Raw genomic sequence first — 16,466 nt, 5'->3', positions numbered from 1 at the left:
AAACTACTGTGAAAAACTTTTCAAAAGCAAACTTCACGTTACTTAAGACTGAGGTGGAAAGTTTCAAAGCCCCCATGCTAAAGGATAACTCTGTCCAAGCTGCAAAATCCTTTACTAATGCATTCTATGGGCACCTACAAGAATGCATGGATTGTGCTATCAAAAGCAAAACCAAGACTCACTCCTCCAAGAAAAGGAAACCAGTCTGGTGGACCCCTGCTATAAACAAGCTATACAATAGAAGGAGGAAACTAGTACAGAAAAGAGTAAAATCCCAAGAAGGGAAGACATCCCTGATCAGTATCAGCAAGAAACTACAATCCCCTCATAAAATCATCCAAGGCGAGCTTCAAAAGAAAAATTGCCAAGGACTCCAAAGATAACCCCAAGGCATTCTTTTGCTATGTCAAGAGTCTAAGTGGCAATGCTCAGATCTGCTCGGAGTTAGTGCAGAATGGCAGAAAATACACAGAACTGATCAATATCGCCAACATCCTGGCAGACAGGTTCAGTGCAAACTTTACCCCCCCACCCCCAAAAGGGCCCATAACCATATCAGAAGAATGTAGAGCCCCTGAAATCACAGACACTCAGGTTAAAACAGCCCTCTCCAAAGCCAAAAACACAACATTAATGGGACCAGACGGTGTCCCAGGCTGTGTCCTACATGAGCTCAAAGAAGAACTAACCCCTCACCTAAATACACTGTTCAAACTCAGCCTCTCCACAGGCTACGTACCCAAAGAGTGGTGCACAGCAATGGTTATTACACTCCACAAAGGTGGAGCCACAACAGACCCCAGGAACTATTGCCCTATAAGCCTGACTAGCTTGGTCTGCAAGGCTATGGAGAACATCATCATGGAACTCATTAACAGAGACATTGGGAACCTCCAAACACTGGACCCTACCCAGTTCGTCTTTGTTTAGGGCATATCATGCCTCTTAAACCTGGTGGACTTCTTTGAGACAGTTACCAAGGATATAGATGAGGGAAAAGTGGTACACACAGCCTACCTAGACCTCGCAAAGGCCTTCAACACCATTCCCCATTCTGGTATTATAGACAAGCTCATCAGCTTGAACATAAGCCCCTACATCACAAGATGGGTTGCCAGCTGGCTTATGGACAGAACCCACATGGTGAGAGTTGCGGGAGCTAGGTCTGACTATAAACCGGTAACAAGTGGCGTTCCCCAGGGCTCAGTCTTAGGACCCCTCCTGTTCGGCATATACTTCTCAGAGGTACAGGCAAGCACAGGAGGACTATGGCTAACCAAGTTCGCAGATGACGGCAAACAAGGGGCTATAATTGACTCTCTGGCTGACACAGACATCCTCCAAAAGGGTCTCACTGAGATGGATACCTGGTGTCAAAATCATGGCCTCAAGCTAAATGCCAAAAAAGTGCATAATCATCCCCTTTGGAAAAAACGAAGTACCCACAAATTACCACATAGGAGGTAATCTCTCCTTTGATAACCACATTGCCAAAGTGGTTTGAAAATCCTTCTATGTGGCCCACCTAATCACAAAAGGGTTCGCATCCAGATCAAAAGAGGTCATTGTGCCCCTCTACTCATCAGACCCATCATAGAGTAGAATGTCCCATTTGTGATGTACCTTACAAAACACCTGCAACAGCTGGAAAGACCACAGAAGTATGTCACCAAGAGGATCACTGGCCTCAACCAGATGCCCTATGGAGCTCGACTGAAGAAACTCCAGCTGTACTCGGTTGCATATCGCCTACTCAGAGGTGATTTATGCCTGACATACAAGGCTATGTCCAAACCAGAATTGATGGACATGCTCCACCTACATAAAACCATATCCCCTCGAGCCACATGCTCTAGGGATCTAAACCTCACCACAACAATAAATAGGACATGCTGGAGGGATAAATTCCTGTCCCAGAGACTTCCCATGCTTTGGAACAAGATTCCAATCTATATTAGGCAGAGCTCCTCGCTAACCCTCTTCAAGAGAAATCTTGACGAGTGGATGGGAAACAGAAAGTTTACCGTGGGGATCACTTCAGTGGCTTTGCTGGACAGATGTACAGGGAAGTAATCTAAGGGGGCGGCAAAAGCCAACACATTCTGGCTATGCTTATAAATGCCTTCGGGCAGATAGCCTAGTACCTACCTATGAATCCACGAACCTATGTCTCTCTAGTGAAAATCCACTTCTCCTTTTCCTTGTATCTTCCTTTCCTCATGTGTGCAACTATTAAAATCTCCCTTCTTTTAACATTTTATACTCCAGTTGTGGTGCTAGTGGATTATACTTTCAGCTCATTAACTCCTCTGAGCTGAAGAATGCCACACTTCTAATAGTCTATATGCATCCTTACAGTCCAAAACATTTTCTGGAAAATCAAGTTAAAAGACGTAAGCCACACAAATATAAATATCTTCTGAACAATAGATGCTGTTAAAAAGTACAAGCAGTAAAGTCATCAATGCAAAAACCTTTATATTTATAATAGCCAGTGTATTCCATCTTTAGAATCAGGACTGAAATATATTATAATGGATGATGCGTTGGTGCAGCAGTTAACATTCTCACCTCATAGCAAGAGGTTCTCCAGTTTGATTCTTGGCTGGAGTGTCTTCTGTGTGCAGTCTGTATGTCCTCCCTGTGTTTGTGTGGGTTTACTCCCACATTGCAAGGGCATGTGTCTGGAGAGGTTCTCCCCAGGCCTCCGCTGAAAATTGGTTTGTTCCAAGTTGGACTTTCCCGGTAAGCAAATGTTAAATAAAATAAATAAATAAATAATGCATAGAAACAGAATTATATTTTACTCACAAATTTCGCACTTTTTCATACCATGGAAACTGTATCTGAAGAGACAGTATCAGATCAGTTTTGTTCAGCTAGATCTGAGCTTTCAGATAATGAGAACTTCCCCTTTCTAGGTGCTTATTCATTTTGATATTTGCAGAGATGTGAAAAATGTTTATAGTTTAACAATAATAATAATAACACTGACTAGCTCTCAAAATCTACAATTTTCAATGCAAACCTCAATGGCAGTTTTCTTCAGTATCATATAAGTTTTCACATGATGTCATGCAGTAGTTTGTAATTCACTTGATTTTGTAAATATTGCATGTAGAAATGTTGAATATATTCAGTTACTGGAAAACTAGCTACATTTTCAGTATAGTGCATTACACATGAACATTGACAATATTTTTTTTTCTGTCTTGCACCATGATATTTACACTGTACCCCTCAATGCCATGTAGTTCTCTTAGATATGAAATATGAATGTAAATATGAAAGACAAGTGACAGACATCCGGGATTAATTAATATAAATATGAAAATATGAATGGCAGGTGACAGGCAGAGAATGATATCTCAATTGCAGCACACCCTAGATTAACAGTCTTAGTGTCATTTTGTTACTTACACCTTGCCCTTTCTAGCTCTGACTATTATTAACTGGGAAGTTATGTAGCTAAGAAAGCCAGCACCAAACAATGTGAGGTTGCCATGAAGTATTATGGATATTGCTAAACAGAAGTTTACAAAAATGTACTATAGTCATAAATGAACCTAAACACGTTCCCTTCTTTTCCAGATCTAACACCTAAAGCCCTACCCAGCTTTTGTACTAGAAATCCTACTCCAGTCTTCATAAAAATAAACACTTTGACCATTCCTCACCACAAAACAACTAGATACCCTCCATATCTCCATAGTCAAAATTTTTCTCTGCCCATTTGTTCATGTTTCTTTCTTTATCATACACTCAGCTTATCTATTTTTCCATACTCAATCTAAAATAACTCATCTTCTCTGAAAAGTTGTAATACTACTAGTATCAAAAGATAATGGGCCAGATTCAGGAAGGCTTACATGGAGTTCAAGAGTAGTGTAAGCCTCCGTGTAAGCCTCCTGATTCAGGAACAGCCCAAATCTCCGTGTAAGAGACAGCTAACACGTCTCTTACACGGACTGGGCGTGGAAATGCTCAATACCTCATTTGCAGCTCAAAGATATGCAAATGAGGTATTTGAGCGATCCATGAAGCAGAAACCAGTCCGTGTAACGGACGTGTTAGCTGCAGAAATGTACTCAGCTGACAACTGAGTACATTTCTGCAAAATTAAAAACGGAGCTATGTCAGCTCCAAATAAAGGGTGCATATGTTTAATTAAGCATGCCAATGGCCAAATATGTGGCCATTGGCAGGAAAAAGTGTTGCAAAAATAAGTTATATAACTTTTTTTTTTTCACGGGATTTATGTGTTTAACTGCAGCGCACCCCGCGCAAACGGGGTGCGCTACCTAAAACTGAAAACCGAAGCTTATAAACCCACAATTGTGGGATTTATGTATTACATGAAATGTCAATGGAGGGACTTGCAGACCAAAACAATATGGCCTCCGTTTAGTGGTTGTCAAGGGGGGGAAGCTCCGTGTAAGACATGTAACTAAGCATTACTAGGCAATCCTATGTAAATGAGGGTTACAATACTGAATCACACTGCCACATAGGTAATGAGCACTTTCTGAGTAGTGTAAGACTTAGAGAAGGGGAGGAACAGAGTAAGAGGTAGGTGACATCACGGCGGGAAGGATAGAAAGAAATGTACCAGATTGGAGGGCAATGTAAGGTAACAGATGACAGACAGACATCAGGGAGGGAGGTGTGTCTCAACAGAACACTAGGAAAGTCAAGAAATTGAGGGTATACGCTATCCCTACACTCCAAGTTTACTGATATACGTGCATGCGGCTGCAGCGTGGCGTGTAAGGCAGGTTCAACATGTGGGAGCGTGTTGCAAACTGTTTACAACGGTTTGCGTGGGCGTGCACGTGTGTAAGGCAGTGTGCACGCGTTTTAGCATGAATCAGCCTAGCTAACACCGTGTAAGGATGTGTGCGCGCGTGTAACACCGTGTAGGGATGTGTGAGCGCGTTTAAGTGACTGTGAGCGTGTTTAAGCTGGTGTGCACATTACTCCCCTTCAGGAAACAGAGAGGAAACAGGAAACAACCAAAATACAGGGAAACTGCCAGGGAATACTGCTGGAGTTAATTGGTGGAAACAATTGGAAGCAGGCAATTATGCAGACAGACTAGAAGCCCAACCCAGCACTTAAAACACTGCAAAGAGCAGTGCAGGCTGTTTCTCACAACAGATACTGCAAGAAAGTAAGCTATCAGAATTGAAAACTGAAAAAAGCTGAACTCAGAGCAGAAATGCTAGGGGCTGCCATAGCTGTTATAATCAGACATAGGCGAATTGCTGAGGGTGGTGATAATGCAGATGCTGACAGACAACCCAAAGTGAGGAGAAGGAGAAGAGTATACAGGCCCAGGGTCACCTACCATGGGTTACATGAGCTGGAGATAGAGCGCTATAGAGTGGACAGAGAGCTCCTGCAGCAGATTGTTGAGCTGTGCAGGCCACACCTCACACGCAGAACCAACAGAGGGGAACCCATCCCAGTGGAAACCAAGGTATGTGTTGGCCTAAGAATACTAGCAACAGGTACCTTCCAGAGACCAACTGGCGATATGATGGGGATATCACAGGCATCAGCCTCCAGGGTACTGCACCAGTTCCTGGATGCCATGTCACCACATGTCAGTGATCATATATATGTCCCTAATGACCGTGAGGTTGTGGCCAGCAATATGCGTCTCTTCCAGCAAATAGCGGGATACCCTGAGGTGCTGGGTGCAATAGGCTGCACGCACATACGCATCAAAGCACCAGCCGGTGAGTGGGATAGAGTCTACATTAACCGCAAGGGATACCCCTCCATCAACTGCCAGGTCATGTGTGATGCCCAGGGCATAATAGTGAATGTGTGTGCTGGCTGCCCTGGGAGCTACCACGATTCCCACATCTGGCATCTGACGCAGCTGTACCAATCATTTGCCAGTGGGGACTTCCCACACGGACACCTAGTGGGGGATGCAGGTTATGCACTTGAGCCGTGGCTGATGACACCCATCAGAAATGCACACACACCTGAACAGGAACGCCATAATGAGGCACACGCACAAACACGTAATATCATAGAGCGTGTGTTTGGGCTGCTCAAGTCACGGTTCCGGTGTCTGGACACATCTGGTGGAGCTTTGCAGTACACACCAACTACATGTACCCAAATGATCATGATATGTGCTATGCTACATAATATGATCCTGCGGAAACAGCTGCAGCAGGACCAGCACAGGGCTGGGCCAAACATCCCCCCACCATTGCCAAGGCCACCACAGGCAGGGGGTGACTCGGAGGAGGAACAACCTGACCTTGTCCCAGTAGGCAGAAGGAGGCGTGCCCAGTATGCCCTGGCCTTGGCAAAGAGGCAACGCATAGCACATACACTTGGTCAGTAGGAACACTGGGACTGATACCCGCTCTGATTCACTCATACAGTAACAGGGATGCCTAACATGACACAACCTGCTTCCAAATGTACAGGGAGTGTAGTATGTGTATCCGACAGAGGTGGCCCTGCAGCACCACCTGAGGCATGAATGCCATGTGTTAAGTAATGTAATATCATGTACAATATGCACACCTGAGGACCCCAACTAACATCCATATCCACACATATGACCCTGCGGAAACAGCTGCACGTCATACAGTGATGTACATGTGCAAAAACATGGAACAAGATACAAAATGAGGGTGACTAGCAATAAATAGCATGGATAACCACACACCCATGTTTGTACCACAACAGGAAGCAACATGGAATAGCCATGGTCAAAAACCAATGGCTAAAACTGACTACTACTATATAGCCTGCTGCAGACCACTGTCCTAATAGCAGGAACTGCCCCAGGCCTATGTCCATAGGTTCATACTAGGCTATCTGCCCTAGGGCATTAATAAGCCTAGCCCAGAGTTTTGTGGCTTCTGCCACCCCTGCAAGTTGATGGATAATATGCCCATTATTTTGCTGTGCCTCTGTCAAGCAGTGATACTGTGGTTATCCCTGGGGTATACCTGCAATCTCCCATCCATTGGTCAAGATCTCACTTGAACAAAGCCAGTGAGGTGCTCAGCCCCACATGTACCAGGATGTTGTTCCACAGCATATGGACTCTCTGGGTGATGAATCTGTCCCTCCAGCACATCATATTAATATCTGTGTTGAGGTTTAGGTCTCCTGCCCTTGTAGTTCTGATGGATGTAGAGGTCTTGAGGTGAAGCATGTTCATAAATTCTGGGTTGGACATAGCCTTGTATGTCAGGCACAGGTCACCTCTGAGCAGTCAGTAAGTGACTGAATACAGCTGGAATTACTTCAGTCGGGCAGCATAAGAAATATGTTTGAGACCCTTTCACCTCCTGTCGAGGAATTTGTGGGCCCATCCAATCTGAATGGGGCAGTGTATGCAATCATTGGTGTGATGAGTACAGGGGAACGATGACCTCCCTTGATCTAGATGTGAATCACTGCATGATGAGGTGGCCAATGTAGAAGGCCTTCCAAACTACCCTGGCAATGTGAGTGTCAAGCAAAGGTCACTGTCAACCTGGGTGCCCAGGTCCCTGATAACCTACGTTGTGCTTAGAGGATTGCCACCTAGATGGGAAGTAGTGGTAACCTTGTTCTTCCTGAAGGGTATGGCTATGCATTGTTTAGTGTTTAATGTAAGGCCATGGCCATGGCACCAGTTATCTGTGTCTATGAGACCCTTCTGAAGGATGTCTGTGTCAGATGGGTTTCCAACTATGCTTCCCAGTTTGCAGTCATCTTCAAACTTTGTCAGCCATAATCCTCCTGTGTTTGCTCGTACTTCTGAAAAGTAGATACTGAACAAATGTGGGCCCAGGACTGAGCCCTGTGGGACACCACTTGTGACAGCTCTGGAGTGTGAACTGGCACCAGCAACTTTGACCCTGTGTGTTCCGTCACTTAGGCAGTTTGCAACCCATGCTGTGATGTATGGGTTCACAATTAAGCTGGTGATGTTTTCAATGATACCTGAGTGGGATATTGTGTCGAAAGCCTTTGCCAGGTCAAGGTAGGCTGTGTGGACTGCCTTGCCCACGTCAATGGCCTGGGTGAGAGTTTTGAAAAAGTCAACCAAGTTTAAAAGGCATGATCTGCCATTGACAAAGCCACACTGGATTGGATCCAATGTCTGCAAGTCCCCTATGTCTTCATTTAGAATTCCCATTATGATCCTCTCCATAGCTTAGCAGAACAGGCTTGTCAAGCTGATGGGATGGTAGTTTCTGGGGTTGGTGGAGGCACCTCCTTTGTGAAGTGGGTCCACCATTGCTGTATGCCACTCCTTGGGAACATATCCTGAGGTGAGGCTAAGATTAAACAGCTCCCCTAACTGCGGGTGTAATTACTCATTGAGTTCATGGAGCACACAACTGGGGACACCATCTGGTCCCATGGATAAAGTGTTTTCTGCCTTGGATTGAGCAGTTCCCACCCCAGCAGTGGAGATGTTTGGGGGCTACAATCCTCTGGTGTACATACCCCCAGTTGGGGAGGGGAGAAATCTGCACTGAACCTGTCAGCCAGTATGTTGCCAATGTCTGTAGGTGCAGTGATATCAACATTATTCTGAACTAAGTCTGAGCATATCTGGGAGTTTCCTCCCAGGTTTCAAACATAGGTAAAAAGGCCTCATGATTGTCCCTGGAGTCCTGAGTGGGTTTACTCTCAAAACATGCCTCGGATGATTGTATGGGGGAACCCAGTGTTTTACTCACAATGAGCAGGGTGTCTTCCCCCCTACGGATTACGCTCTATCTTGTAGTAGCTCCTTCCTTGTGTTGTACAGCTTGTTTATGGCTAGGGTCCACCAGACTGGATGCTTGCCTGTGGTACAAAGAGTCATTATTATTTGGGATTGCCTGAACCATGCAGTCCTGGAGGTGCTGGTAGAAGGCATTTCTAAGTGATACAGTGGCTTGGGTAATGGTGTCTGCTGGCCTGGGGGCCTTGAAAGAGACCACACCAGTCCTCAGAAATGTGAAGTCGGCATTTGAGAAGGTCTTCACCGTTTCTTTTCCCATCTGGGGTGTGGGTGGGATGTGGACTCCCACTGAGAGTAGTCCATGATCTGATCTCACCAATGATGGGTATACGTCTGGTGTTGAACAGTGTGACCCCATGTTCGTGATGATGTGTTCTAGTATGTTGCCTCCACTTGAGGGGATTGGGACCAGTTGTTCCATGGCATTTCAGTGTATGAACTCTTGGAACCTTTGTGTTAGAGTGTTGTGGCATGATTAGTGATCCCAGTCTATATGTGGATAGTTGGAATCACCCAGTAGGATGGTGTTTGGAGATACATTTATCCCCTTCAGTGTTTGCAGGATAGCTGTGTGAGGTACCTGAGTTTGAGCGGGTGGCATGTAACATGCTACAAACTGCAGAGCAGTCTTGCCTACGGTCACTGGCACCTGGATGGTCTCCGATGCATCGTGTGTTGCCACCAACCATGAGGTGAGGGTGTCCTTGATGAATATGGACACCCACCATCCTTCTTGGTGTTGTCGGGATGCTGGTGCCGGAATGCATGATATGAGGTAACACCCGATAGTGCCAGGGTGCTGTCAGAAGCTGTGAACCAGGTTTCAGGCACAGCACAGACATCAATGTGCTACATACTGAGAAGGGCATAGAGTGTGTGCAGCTTGAGGTAGAGACCTTGGGCATTGAGCAGCATTAGCCTTAGTGTCTTTCCTTTACTGTGTTCTAGGGTGGTAGGTGTAGAATCTGAATCTTGCATAAAAAAGGCACAATGGGGTGGCAAGAGCATCATCTGAAATCCGGAAGCCCAGGGTGACAGGTGCAAGCCATCCCTTGCAAATCAACGTGGCCTGTCCAGCATGTCATCCCATGCAGACAGACATTGGACACCTTAGAATGACACCATAGTCTAAGCAAAATACTACAGCTGATCATCTTGTCTCTGTTTATGTGGCATCATACTTGGTGAAGGTAGGATACTGCCGAAGGTCAGGGTCATACCTGCCTGGCCTACATAATCAGAGGGATCCTCTATGTCTCTTTCCATGTAGTCCAGGGAGGTACATCTCAGGTCGTTCACACCAGCATGGATTATGACTGGGTCAGACCTGTACTTGCAGTTTAGTGACCTGAGTGCTTGCATTATGTGGTGGATTCCAGTGCCCGATAGGCAGCTTACTGTGACCTCCTCTGTACCTGATCTGGTGAGTGGGACATCAGTGTGTCTGACTATGGAGTCACCTATGACAAGTGTGTCTGGCATTGTGTTTGGCCTTAAGGGCTGTGACTGTTTGGCACACCAACTCTGTGGTCAATGTGTTGCATGTGCTGTGCCCTGTGGAGGCAGTTGTGTGAGTGTCTGCTGTGGTGGCCACCGCCATTCTGGTAGACTTCTGATCAGAGCCTCCGAGAGTGTCTCTGTGTGTCTATGTGTATGATCTTAAGTTGTGACAGTGCCATGTGAGACTGGATTAAAGATGTGTGTGTGGTTACCTTCACCCTCTCTCTGGTCTTGCTAGTCCTATGTTGAGAGAGCTCAGCCTCCACTTTGGCTATATAGTTGCATCTCTCACATGTATGTGTGTTTTATGGCAGAAGGAGAGGGTTGTCAGTGTACATGAGGCAACTGTAACAGTGCCTCAATATTCCCAGGTTCACCAGCTGAGCAGGAGAGGACACTAGCAACTGATCCCTAGACATGCTAGAAGGAATAGACAAAACAATGTTGGAATACAGGGAGATATCAAGCCCCCCAAGCCACATCATACTGTTTGATTGACAATAGCTAGACATACACCGGTGTTTCATAGTGTCATAGTGTACTACTAGGCTATCTGCCCTAGTGCATGTATAAGCCTAGCCATAGTGATGTGGCTATTGCCACCCCTTATAGTGGTAATAAGTGTACAGAATAGATTCTGAATATTGTGCCTCTGACTTAGTAGTGACACATTATGACCCCTTACGTAATTGAATAACATGACTGTGTCTCTGTCTAGTCTGTGCCTCCGTCTCATATGCAGTTGTCCAGATGTCTCCTGAAGAGAGTCAGTGAGGGACTCTGTCAAACATGAACTGGGATACTCTGCTAGAGTGTGAGATGCCTCTGAGTTATGACTCTGTCCCTCCAGCATGTCCTATACATGTATGTGCTGAGGTTCAAATACTCAGCTCTCATGGCTCTGGTGGATTTGGATTGCTTGCAGTGGAGTATGTCCACCAAATCCTGATTGGACATGGTCTTGTATGTCAGGCATAGGTCACCTGTAAGTATGCGGTATGACACTGAACAAAGCTGGACTTCCTCTATTCTGGAAGCATATGACATGTGTTGAAGAACCCTGATCTTCATGGTAGGTACTTTTCGGGTGCAAAGGTGCAAAAGGCAGGATCTGCCCTGTACAAAGCTGAACTAGGTGGGAACAAGGGTCCGTAGGTCAGTAATGTGTCTGTGTAAGAGCTCCATGACTCCTCCCATATCTTTGCAGACAAGGCTGGTTAAGCCTGTGTGGTGGTAGTTGCCATGGTCTGTGGAGGCATCCCCTTGTGGAGTGGGACCACTGTTGCCGTATGCCAGTGTTCAGGTACATATCCTGTAGCAAGACTAAGGTTAAATAGCAGTTGTATATATGGGTCCAGCCCTTCTGGAGTTCACATAGCATGCAACTGGAGATACCAGCAGGTCCCATGGATGCTGTGTACTTGTCTTTGCTGAGTGTGGCTCTCACATGGACATCCAAGATGACAGTGAGGTTACATACAGCAGTGATAACTATCTTGTTTTGGGGGGGGGTAAATCGCACTGAAGCTGTCCGGAATGTTGCCAATATCTGTCAGGTCACTGGAATAAATGTTGTTGTGTACCAACTCTGAGCATATCCGAGGGTTCACAACCAGGTGTCTGACATAACTGAAGAAAGCAGTGTGGTTACCTTCATTGTCTTTGGTGATTTATGTCCCCAAGTTGACCTTGCATGTCTTTATGAGATAATGTAGCTTTCTACTAGTGCTGATCACAGCTGTCTTCCCTTTGGAGATGTAGCTCTGTCTTGCATTAGTAACCCTCATCTGTCATACAGTTTGTTTATGGCTGGGGTCCACCAGACAGGACACTTTCCCTTTGTGGAGAGGGTCCTGTTTTCAGTTGTGATTGTATGGTCCATGCTGTCTGACATCTAGCTAAGGGGAGGTCATTCTGGTTCTGCAGTTATCTTTCATCAGCATTAGAAATGACCACAACAGCCCCTGTGGGTGTACCTCATGCACACACATCCAGCACCTGTAAAGTCCACAACAGTACCTCACCAGGAGTATGACAGAGCTGGAACACATGTAATGTGTAGTCTGATTAAACAGAGTGCAGCTCCACACACTGCCATGCTGTCCACCCAGATGCAAGCTGTGCCTGATGTAGAAAGCCATGTCCAAGCTGGAATCAATGCACATGCTGCACCTTGTACAATCTGAATGGCAGGGAGCTATGCACATGAGGGACCTGAACCCCAGCACTGACATATATAGGACAGGCTGTACTGCATTATCCAAGACACAGAAGCCACCCCCACACATGAGTAAACTACCAGTACAGGTTGTCCATAGAGACACTGGTTGAGTCCCCTCAACAGGAATCCTAATGAGTGGATGGGAGATGGGAGGTTTACCCTGGGTATCAATGTTATGTCACAGGTAGACAGAGGCACAGTATACTAAACAAGACATATGACATGTCAAACTACGCTTACAATGTGTTGATGGACAAACACATTCTCCGACTAGCATTAGGTCAAGATACCTCTTGAACACAGCCAGCAAGGTGCTCTGCCTCAAATGGACCAGGATTGTATTCCACAGCATAGGAAGTCTCCGAGTGATAACTCCATCCCTCCAACATGTCCAACATACATCCCTGCTAAGGTGTAAGTCACCTGCACTAGTGGTTCAGGTGGATCTTCTGAGTCTGAGGTGGAGCATGTCCATTAATCTCTGTTTGGACATGGCCTCGCATGTCAGGCACATGTCACCTCTAAGCAGACGGTATGTGAGTGAATAGAGTGTGAGTGTCTTCAATCTGGCAGCATATGACAGCTGTTGGGGTTCCTTGATGCTTTAGGTGGGGGACAGTCAGGGTGTCTCCAATTGCTGCAGATGTTGGGTGAGATACAGCCAGAATAGGGCATTCGCCTCGATCACCGGTCTGATAAGTGAAGAGTACAGGGGAACAATGACCCACTAGATCTGGATGTGAATCCCATCCTGATCAGGTGGGCAATGTAGAAGGTCTTCCTAGCCACTTTAGCAATGTGAGTCTCAGAAGAATGGCGACTGTTAACCTGGGTCCCCAGGTCCATGATAACCTCCTCTGTGCTTAGAGGATTGCCACCTATATGGTAGCTTGGGGTCACCTTGCTTTTCCTGAAGGGTATGTCTACACATGTTGTGCACTCTGACTTCAGGCCATGGCCCTGGCACCAGCTATCAGTTACTGTGAGTCCCTTCTGAATGATATCTGTGTGTGATGCACTGTCCACTATGGTGCCCAGTGTGCAGTCATCTGCTAACATTGTCATCCAAAGTCCTCCCATGTTGGCCTGTACTTCTGGGAAGTACATGACAAACAATAGGGGGCCAAGGACTGAGCCCTGTGTGACACCACCTGTGACCAGCCTGGAGTCTAACATAGTGCCAGCAACTCTAACCCTGTGGGTCCCGTCCTTAAGCCAGTTTGCAACCCATCTTGTGACATATGGGTTTACATTTCAGTTGTTAGGGTTTTTCACAATACCTGAGTGGGGTATTGTGTTGAAAGTGTTTGCAAGGCCAAGGTAGGCTGTATGGACTGCCTTTCCCCAACAATGGCCTAAGTGACCAATTTGAAGATGTCAACCCAGTACAAAAGGCATGATCTGCCCCTGACCAAGCCAAAATGGGATGGGTACAATGTCCGCATGTCCCCTATATCTTTGTTTATGAGCTCAATTATGATCCTCTCCATAGATTTGCAGACTACACTTGTTAAGCTTATGGGGCAGCAATTAACAGGGTCTGTAGAGGCACTGCCTTTGTACAGATGTGCACAACTGGACCCTAACCAGGCTGTTGTGCACACTATGGAAATGTAAAGCAGTGATAGGACTAAAGCCCAGGATACTGACCACCACAGTGAAAGTACTGAAACACTACACTAGACAGTGCTACAGTGTTAGGTCAGTATGAACGGATGTTGACAATTGTGTGCAAAGTATCCCATGCAAAACCTGCAGGCACAGTATACTCCCTGTTTTGTTCACACAAAAAGCATTCAGACAGTAACTACACAACATGGCACAGAACACACAACCATAAACTGCAGGTATTTGTTGAAGGTCACACTAATCCACAAATGTGATGGGCTGCAGAGTTCAACATATGTAAAGCCCACACTGGGCATGCTCACACACTTAGATAAATGAGACATCTTTCACACAACATGCCACAGGAAGGCTGAACTGGGCATGCTCACACACGTGGTCCAAATGTTACCCCTAGCAAATGTGAAAACACACCAGAGGATGCTCATCCCCCTTTCTAGACACTGATCATGTAAGCACCCTATAAGTATATTGGAGAAAAGGATTCTCTCAGTAATCTGAATAGCGTGCTGTGCTAATGCGTCCATCTGTAGTGTCATAACATAGTTAGGTAGGGGTTTGAATCCAGCAGGTGGCAAGTGTGTGTGAAGGGGGTAAGTGTGTATGAAAGAAACATCCCTTTTGGCAACTGGGAAAACACACCACAGGATGATCATTCCACTTTCTAGACTCTGATGATGTCAGCACCCTATAAGTATATTGAAGAAAAGGATTCTCTCAGTAATTCGAATAGCGCGCCGTGCTAATGCGTCCGTCTGTAGTGTCATAACATAGTTAGGTAGGGGTTTGAATCCAGCAGGTGGCAAGTGTGTGTGAAGGGGGGTAAGTGTGTGTGTAAGTGTGTATGAAAGAAACATCCCTTTTGGCAACTGGGAAAACACACCACAGGATGATCATTCCACTTTCTAAACTCTGATGATGTCAGCACCCTATAAGTATATCAGGGGAAAGGAAATTCCCCAGTAATGTGAATAGCGCGCTGTGCTAATGCGTCCGTCTCTAGTGTCATAACATAGTTAGGTAGGGGTTTGAATCCAGCAGGTGGCAAGTGTGTGTGAAGAGGTGTAAGTGTGTATGAAAGAAACATCCCTTTTGGCAACTGGGAAAACACACCACAGGATGATCATTCCACTTTCTAGACTCTGATGATGTCAGCACCCTATAAGTATATCAGGGGAAAGGAAATTCCCCAGTAATACAAATAGCGTGCTGTGCTAATGCGTCCGTCTCTAGTATCATAACATAGTTAGGTAGGGGTTTGAATCCAGCAGGTGGCAAGTGTGTGTGAAGTGGGTTAAGTGTGTATGAAAGAAATATCCCTTTTGGCAACTGGGAAAACACACCACAGGATGATCATTCCACTTTCTAGACTCTGATGATGTCAGCACCCTATAAGTATATCAGGGGAGCGAATAGCGCGCTGTGCTAATGTGTCCGTCTCTAGTGTCATAACATAGTTAGGTAGGGGTTTGAATCCAGCAGGTGGCAAGTGTGTGTGAAGGGGGTTAAGTGTGTATGAAAGAAACATCCCTTTTGGCAACTGGGAAAACACACCAGAGGATGATCATTCCACTTTCTAGACTCTGATGATGTCAGCACCCTATAAGTATATCAGGGGAAAAGAAATCCCCCAGTAATGCGAATAGCGCGCTGTGCTAATGCGTCCGTCTGTAGTGTCTTAACATAGTTAGGTAGGGGTTTGAATCCAGCAGGTGTGAAGGGGGGTAAGTGTGTATGATTGATATATCCCTTTTGGCAACTGTGAAAACACACTACAGGATGCACATACCCCTTTCTAAACGATATCACAATTATGTATGGCTTTTGATTACAGACATGCCATGTGTGTTGTGCACACACAGAATGCCCATGTGTGTGGGTTGTCCCTCACAATAATGCATGACATTGATTACACCGGTTATGGCAATGAACACATGCTGTATGTGTGTGCCAAATACACATATGTACCTGTGACTTTCAATAGTTACCATGTGTGATGCCTGCCACATGTGAATACATGGTATTTGCACAGGGTAACATTATGACCGTGGTCTTCTGTGCAGATGCTGCATGTGGGATGTGTATATACAGTGTGAGATGTAGATGCTATCAGCCTAGTAGTGAGGGATGCACACCTGGTCTGGGGCATAAAGTCTACATGTTGTTAATGTACAGGAGCTGCATGTTCTCACCTGCTGTGGGAGTGGTAAGACAGTATTCCATAGCAATGCAGTGACTGCATGCTAAGAACCATTCAGCTAGGGTGTTGTAGCTACACTTATTCATTAGCATTCATTAATTTGTCGGAATCCCTGGTGAGGGTCTGATGCCAACCAAGGTCAGGGTCTACCAGCCTGT

This window comes from Protopterus annectens, chromosome 2.part2, assembly GCF_019279795.1.
Source record: "Protopterus annectens isolate FY-2018-M chromosome 2.part2, PAN1.0, whole genome shotgun sequence".
NCBI classification, from domain to species: Eukaryota; Metazoa; Chordata; order Ceratodontiformes; family Protopteridae; genus Protopterus; species Protopterus annectens.
Note: the sequence above shows the minus strand (reverse complement) of the source record.